The 7,853-nt window shown below is 33.7% G+C and overlaps 1 non-coding gene across 1 annotated transcript; it reads right to left on the bottom strand.

Annotated features, from left to right (window-relative positions):
* Positions 1-7,120: 7,120 nt before the first annotated feature.
* On the bottom strand, positions 7,121-7,226 carry LOC125613665. Its single transcript, XR_007344228.1, has one exon. It is a non-coding gene; the product is annotated as a U6 spliceosomal RNA (small nuclear RNA).
* Positions 7,227-7,853: the final 627 nt, after the last annotated feature.

Raw genomic sequence — 7,853 nt, 5'->3', positions numbered from 1 at the left:
TCTCTCTCTCTCTCTTACATACACACACACACACACACACACACACACACAGGTCCTTTACCTGAGCAACAGCTATTATTATTTTATTTTTTAAAAGAAAAAATGAAAAAAAAAACACATAAAATGCTATTCAGGTGACAGCTATGCTCCTGAAGGTGGAGCACAGTCCCACAGGTGTGAAGAGTGTTCACTAGACCACACTTTGGAATTTTAATGTTTGTAGGAATCACTCAGGGACCTTGTTAACATGCAGCTAAGAAATCAGTAGGTCTGAGATGGGCCTTGTAAGTCTCAGTTTCTAACGAGCTCCCGTGTGATGATAATTCTTCGGATCTTCAGACTACATTTTGAGAAACAAAGTAGTCTAAACTTCTAGAATGGATGAATGGAAAGAGAGCAAAACTGAAATCTTTGAATCCCTAAAGTGTATATGCAAGTAAATTTTGCTTTCCCACTTTAGGTAATTTCTTGTTTCTTTTTGGAAGCCTTGAAGAGAAAGAATGAATATCCCTGAGACCAAATTCACTGCGTTTTCTCTTCTGTCTAAACACAATATAACATTTTAAATAAACTTCTATTTATTTATGTAATGCTTAAGCTTAAATTTGTTTAAGCTGGCATATTTATCTAGTACCTTGTATATGAATATTTACATGGTACCAAACATTTATTATTTGGGTTTGCAACTAAAATTTTGTGGTTTATAATATTCTGAATAAATCCACACATTGATGGAGAATATTTTTGTGACACAGTTAAATCATTTAACCCAGGTAGTTCCCAGTGGAATGTGGGGTCATATAATTATGATTGGTGGGAAAAATATTCAGCATGGTTTAGTTATCCATGTATATCAGTTTCTGTCCCTGCATGGATGACAAGGCAGCCTGCCATGTGGCCTGCTGCAGGAGGCACATGGACACTTTACAAGACTGAAGCCCTGTAGGGAAGTGTACTGTAAGAGGAGCAGATTTCCCATTCATTTTTAGTGTTTTAAACTTCTGTTAAAACCACTCTCTATGAGAACACTTATTCAAAAAAAAAAAAAACCTTCTCCAATAGTATTCAGTAATGTTTTTACCACTCAGAACACTTCCCTCAACAATTTAACAAATGTATTTTAAATATGTGCTTGCTAAAAGAGGCAAAGAGGGAGAGAAAGTTCCTACAGTCAGGGTTCAAGCAGCTCTATGTGATGAAGTAAGACAATGCTTATAACACCTTATGCAGGAAAATACACCAGAATCCTGAGAAAGTGAAAGAAACCAGCAGCAACCTGAAAAGATACAGTATTAAAACTGGAACTTGAACACAGGCTTCAGCAGACAAGATTTCCAAGCAGACACATGTAGGGTGGGGAGGAGAGCAGCAGAAAGTAGAACACCCCAAGGAGAGGAAGCATCGTATTGAAAAAAGCGGGGCTTATTAGAGAATGTGCCTGGCTTAGCAGGAGTCTCTGTTCTTCAGAAATGGAGTGTGACTGCAAGGGGGAGAGATGAACCTGTAGTACTGGGCAGTTCATCAGTGTGATGGATTTTCATCTGTTAAAAAAATTAGCTCTGTAAGCTGAAGGTAGCTACATAAAATGTGAACATCTGTAATATCACTGTGTCATATTCAAACAAATCCCATGTGATTTCTCTGTTTTAAAAAATATGTGAATAAGGGCTGGGGTTGTGGCTCAGTGGTAGAGCACTTGCCTTGCATGTGTGAGGCACTGGGTTCGATCCTCAGCACCACATGAAAATAAACAAACAAAACAAACAAACAAACAATCAAACAAAATAAAGGTGCTGTAGAGGGAATATATATATATATATATATTATACATATTTATAAATATTATATATGTATGCACTGTAGAGGGATACTATATATATATATACACACATATATATACACACATATATATACACACATGTTTATTCAATACATATATATGTATTGAATAAACATGCTTTGAACTCAGTTTTTTTTTTACATTGGATTATTATTTCAAAATGAAAATGCTTCTAGTTTTCACCTGACTTTTGTATATGCAATTCCTCAAGTGAAACAAGAACTTGTTATTTTCTTGCAGTTCAAGTCTTCCTATTCTCCTGTCTGCTGTGCTTCAGGATAGAAAGAGTACCTATTCTACCAGTATTCCAAGCAACACCTCCCTCTCCCACTCCAGATGTGAGTTGTAGCACGCTGGCTCTTCCCTTATTATTCAAGAGGCTAATAATTTATCTAATCAGATAATTGAAAGAGAGCACACAGAGAGATTGAAATTCTGAAGATCGTGAGTGAGGAAAAGGGAGAGAAAGAGAGAGAGAGATTGTGAATTGAACATAAGACACATACATTTTTTTTTTTATTAAATGCCAAGGAAAAGAGGAAAAGATAGAGGTTGACCAATATTTACCAGTCACTGGCCAGCAGCACAGCCCTGACTATTGAAAACAAAGCTCTTGAAAATGAAGAAAGAATCTCATTTGGCAGCCTTGTTCCACGAGCTTTTAAAAATGCACGCAGTAGAGCTGGTATGGTGACATCACCTATAATCCCAGTGACTAAGAAGGTTGAGGCAGGAAGATGGCAGGTTTGAGGCCAGGCTCAGGAATTTAATGAGACCGTCAGCAACTTACCAAGACCCTGTCTCAAAATTAAAACAATAAAATAAAATAAAATGTATTAGGGATATTGTTAGAGTCTGTGAACAAGTCAAAATAACACCTGGCATTTTGCCAGGGGAATGTTAGAGTTCGTAAACAAGTCTGGATGGTGCCTGGCAAAATGCCAGAGGGAGTGGTTTGAGAAGTAACAAAAGCGAGCCATTAAGTGTGGAGATTCCTTATTGGTTGACTAATGTATCTAGTTTATGCTAATTAGATAAGCTGTGTGGAATGTATAAATACTGCTCCTGTCCTGCAATAAAGGGCTCCTACTCCTGCTGTATCAATCTACACAAGTTGCTCGTCACCCCCCAGTTATTTTGCTGCAGCCGGACTGCGGCAGGATATAGCTTGGTGGTAAAATGCCCCTGGGTTCAGCCCTCAGTATATATATATGCTTGCTTTTTGAAGATGCTCTAAGTTCAAATCAAGTGTCAATTGAAGAAATAGCAAGTATGGCCAGTTTCTGTTGCATGAATGTCAGAATATTTTTCTTTATCTGAAATGAGAGATTTAGGAACAATGGTATTTATGTAACAGGGAATGACTGAAAGAGTTTTTTTCTATAGCTGTAATTAAAATAATAACTCTTGTCTTTGACAATAGGTAATTTAGCACAACTGCAATGAGATATATATTATGATTTAGTAAAAGAAGCTTTTTCAATTTGGTGCTCAGTAGGAATCTCAAAATTTAACTCGAAATATTGACAAAATGAGAATGAGTTTGGTTATTCCTTTAGTAACGAAATTTTGGTTGTTCCTTTAAATCAACTCAAACACTTAAATAAAAAAATTGTGATGAAAACTAACCTTTTTTTTCTTTTTCAGCTAGCAGAGTGTCTATTAAAGTCATTAGGTATCTTTGCCTTTCATAAGTACAATAAGATGTCTGACATTTCCCCTTCTTTTTAGCAGCATATGGCTCTTGAATAAGCACTGTTTTGTGCAAAAAAGTTCTTTTGAACTTATTTATCATGTTTAGCAGAACTGAAGCTAAAGTATCACTCATTCAAAACTTTGTTTTCTTGTTAACTGTTCTTATCACATAGACAAAATAATAAACAAGGAACACAGTAGTCTCTGAAGGTGTCTGAGAGACCTATGACTTTGGCTGTGCTGAAAGCATCATTCCTGAGTGTTGGCCAAAGCCCAAAGTGCACACATCAACTACGTTCAGTTCTTTGTCCATTAACTTATATTTCAATAAGTCTGTGTTTTGATAACAGAATAAAAAAAAACAGATTCCTAAAAACTTTCCAGATTAACTTTGCTTCATTGATCATAGTACTAAGAGTTTAGAGAAAGGATGGGGTGGGGGGAAGAATTGACAAACTGAACATCTAGACAAAAATATGAAGAGTGGATAACTGACTTCTTTCTAAGTTCTCTGTGATGTAGGAATTCACAGGGAAAAAAAAATGAAAGAATGTCCTGTCTTAGAATTATGAACATATTTTTAACTTCAGATAGCAGTAGAAAGGTCTAATTTCCAAAGACTATCTATTGTAGAAATATGTCAATGTACCTACAACACCTTCTTGCTTTAAAATCAATGGCCATCGCCACTAGAAAGGGTCACAAGGAAAACAGGAAATTTCAGATCCATGTTCTCATCTGGAAAGTGCTCCTGTTTCCTTCCTGATCCGAAGTTCCGATTCAGTTCTCATGGTTCCAGTATAGGACAGCTTGCAGGCAAGATGAAGCTTAGACCATTTTTTTGCTCCTATTTCTCACAACTGTTCATAAAAGGAAATTAAAGTGGTGGAAATTAAAGAGCAGTCACCCTCAACGTCCTTTAATTCTGAATTCAAATGGATAAGAATGTGGCTGGATGCTTCTTAGGTCACCTCTTCTCTCACTTCTGAGAAGCACTCAGCTCCATTTCTCTTCCAGTAATGTCCTCGCCCTGCTGGAGCTTCCCCAGTAGCTGTGTCCTTTCTCAGAAGACGATAAGGAAGACATGTAAGGATTATAAGGAAGTTGGTTTCCTCTACATTGTCCTCAAATGTAAACTGATCCCTTGAGATTCTGCAAACCCATGTTTCATGCCATTGCCATGTTGTACTATTGTCTTTAAGAATAATTCCATTATTTCCTCTTTACCAGGCATTTAATCTTAGTAGCCTTCCATTTCCATTAGCTTTCAGTAAGTGGACTCATTCTATTTTATTATTATTATTAAGTGATGAGCACCACACTATTTCAAATATATCCTAATGTAGATATCATCATCACCATCATCTTCATCATCATCATCTTCATTGTTATTGTTTGGTACCAGGGATTAAACCCAGGGCCACGCTTCAGTACTGAACTACTTACCCAGCTTTTTTTTTTTTTTTTTTTTTTTTTTTTTTNTTTTTTTTTTTTTTTTTTTTTTTTTTTTTTTTTTTTTTTTTTTTTTTTTTTTTTGAGCCAGTGTGTTGCTGATTGCTTAGGTCCTTTTTAAGTTGCTGAGGCTGGAGTTTTCATCTTGGGATCCTCCTGCCTGAGCCTCCTGAGCAGCTGAGATTGCAGGTGTGCACCACCACACCTGGCTTATAGACACTTGTTAATTCAGTTTTACAGATGAGATACAGTAAGAAGAGAATTTTGGAAAATGCTGTGTTTTAATGCCCTTTCCAAAATCTCTTACAATTCTCCATCTTTGTATTTATTTATAAATATAAGTAGATATTTTCTGCCCCAGGTAAGGAAGGAATAGGTCAAATTAGCAGGAGCACAGTGTTGAGTCTCAAACTGATATTTTTATTTCTTTAATAATGATACAAACCCAGTGCAACTGAGGGAGACAATCAGTTCAAAAATGTCCTATGTCAAATATATCTATAGTTAGGTCAGTGGATTTATTGTTTCTCCTTGCAAAATTAGACATTCTATTTTTTCATTCCAATCTATAAATCAATTTCCTTCTTTCTCTCTCTCTGCATCTCTCTCTGTCACCCCCTCTCTTTTCATACCAGCTATGCCTTCCATAATGATACTGATTAGTAATTGTGACAGAGGACATCATGTCCTTGCTCTCATTTGTAGGGGTAAAATGTCCAGTCTTTCACTCAAAATAGAACATGAGCTGGAGATTTTTTATAATGTTGACAAAACTGCAGTCTACAATTTTCTGAAAGTTTTTTTTTTTTAACTATAATGGGTCAGTCTTGGATTTTATCAAATGCTTTATTTTAATTGATTAGAAAGATTATATGATTTTCCCTTATAGCATCTTGACATGGTAGATTACATTGACTATTTTCACAGCATTATACCAGCTTAAGTATTTGGAATAAATCACTCTGGGTCAGGGTGTATAATCGTCTATAAACATTGTTGAATTTAGTTTGCTAACATTTTGTTAAAGGTTTCTGTGTCTATAATCATGAGAGGTATTTGTAAGTGGTTTTCTTTCTCATAATTCCTTTATTTGCTTTTGGTATTATGATAATACTGATTTTATAAAATGAGCTGGGAAATATTCTTTCTGCTTCTATTTTCAGGAAGACATTTGGAGAATTTATATTATTTCTGTTTAATATTTTTTAGAACTCAGTGAGATTGTCTAGTTTAGTGGATTTTTTGGAAGGATTTAATCATTACTTAAGTTTAATAGATATTGGACTATTTGTATTATCCATTTATCTTTGCATGCATTTTGGTAATTTGTATCTTTCAAGACATTTGTCTAATTCATCTAAGTTAACAAATTTATGAACATTGAGATAATTAGTATTCTTTCATTAATCTGTCAATGTAACCAGTAACAAAGCTGCTGTTTTCATTTCTATTATTGATAATTTGAGTGTTTTCTCTTTGTTGGGTAGTCTAGAAGTTCATAAATTTTTATGGAAATAATTTTCTAAAAGTTTATAAATTTATAAATTTTAATAACTTTTAAAATATTAATATAATCAGCTTTTGGTTTTATTGATATTTTCTTTTGTTTTACTGAATAAAATTTCATCAAATTCTGCTCTTATTCTTTATTTTTTTCAGGAACATAAATTGAACATCCCTAGATTTCTAAGATGAAAATTTACATTATTAATTTTGGATTTGTTTACTGTATATTAAATACTATGATCATGCTTCTAAACACTCTTTCTGCTGCTTACAAATTTTTGGTAGATTGTATTTTTATTTTTATGCAATTCAAAATTGGTTTTAATTTCTCCTGGGACATTTTTTTAAACATTTGTGTCATTTCATGCTAGGTTGATAATTTCTAAATATCTGAGAATTTTCCAGCTACCATTCTGTTATTGATTTCTAGCTCAATTCACTTGTGGCCTGAAAAGTACTTTGTTTGTTATCTAGTATTTATAAATTCATTAATAATCATGAGCTTTACTGCTCAGAACATGATTTATCTTAGTAAATGTCCTATGCAAGCTCTAGGGAAATATGTATTTTGGTATTATTGAAAAAAATAATTCTGTAAGTGTCAATTTGTACCAGTTTTTTGTTTGTTTAAATATGAAATGCTCTCCAAATTTGTGTGTAATCTTGCATAGGGGCACTACTAATTTTCTCTGTATTGTTCCAGTTTTAGTGTATGTGCTGCTAAAGTGAGCACTAGATCCAGTTTAATATTCTCTAAGTGACTTTATGTCCAATGGGTCTGAAAATTATGGATAGCCCATTTTTTCATGTGTGATTGTGAATATTTCTATTTTTCCTTTCAGTTCTCTAAGTTTATTCATCATCTGCTTTAATACTCTGTTGTTAAGTGTATATATGTTTAGCATCATTATGACTTTTTCAAAATTGACCCTTTGTTGTTATACTATGCCTTTTTTTGACCCTAGTAATCTTGCTTATCCTGAAATCTAATATTTGTAAAATCACATACCTTGCATTTTTAGTTAGTTCTAGTGCAGTATATATTTCTCCACATCTTTTTTCAAGCCATATATTTGAATGTTTATATTTTAATTGAGTTTCTCTTAGAGAAGATGCAGTTAGATCTTGTTAATTTTTATCTACCCTGAAAAATCTCTTAATGTTTGTCTCTTCATATGTAAAATGTGTATTGATGCAGTTGTATTATACTTAAAATATATAGTTTGAACTATTTTTCATTTGTTGAATTCATCATTTGTTTCTTTACTCTCATTTTACTGCCATCTTTAATTTTAATTGAGCATTTTATTATCCCTTTTTATCTCCTCCATTAGTGCACTGATGATACTTCTTTAAAAAA

This window comes from Marmota marmota, unplaced genomic scaffold (assembly GCF_001458135.2).
Source record: "Marmota marmota marmota unplaced genomic scaffold, marMar, whole genome shotgun sequence".
Taxonomy (NCBI): Eukaryota; Metazoa; Chordata; class Mammalia; order Rodentia; family Sciuridae; genus Marmota; species Marmota marmota.
Note: the sequence above shows the minus strand (reverse complement) of the source record. Positions and strands in the feature narration are given on the sequence as shown.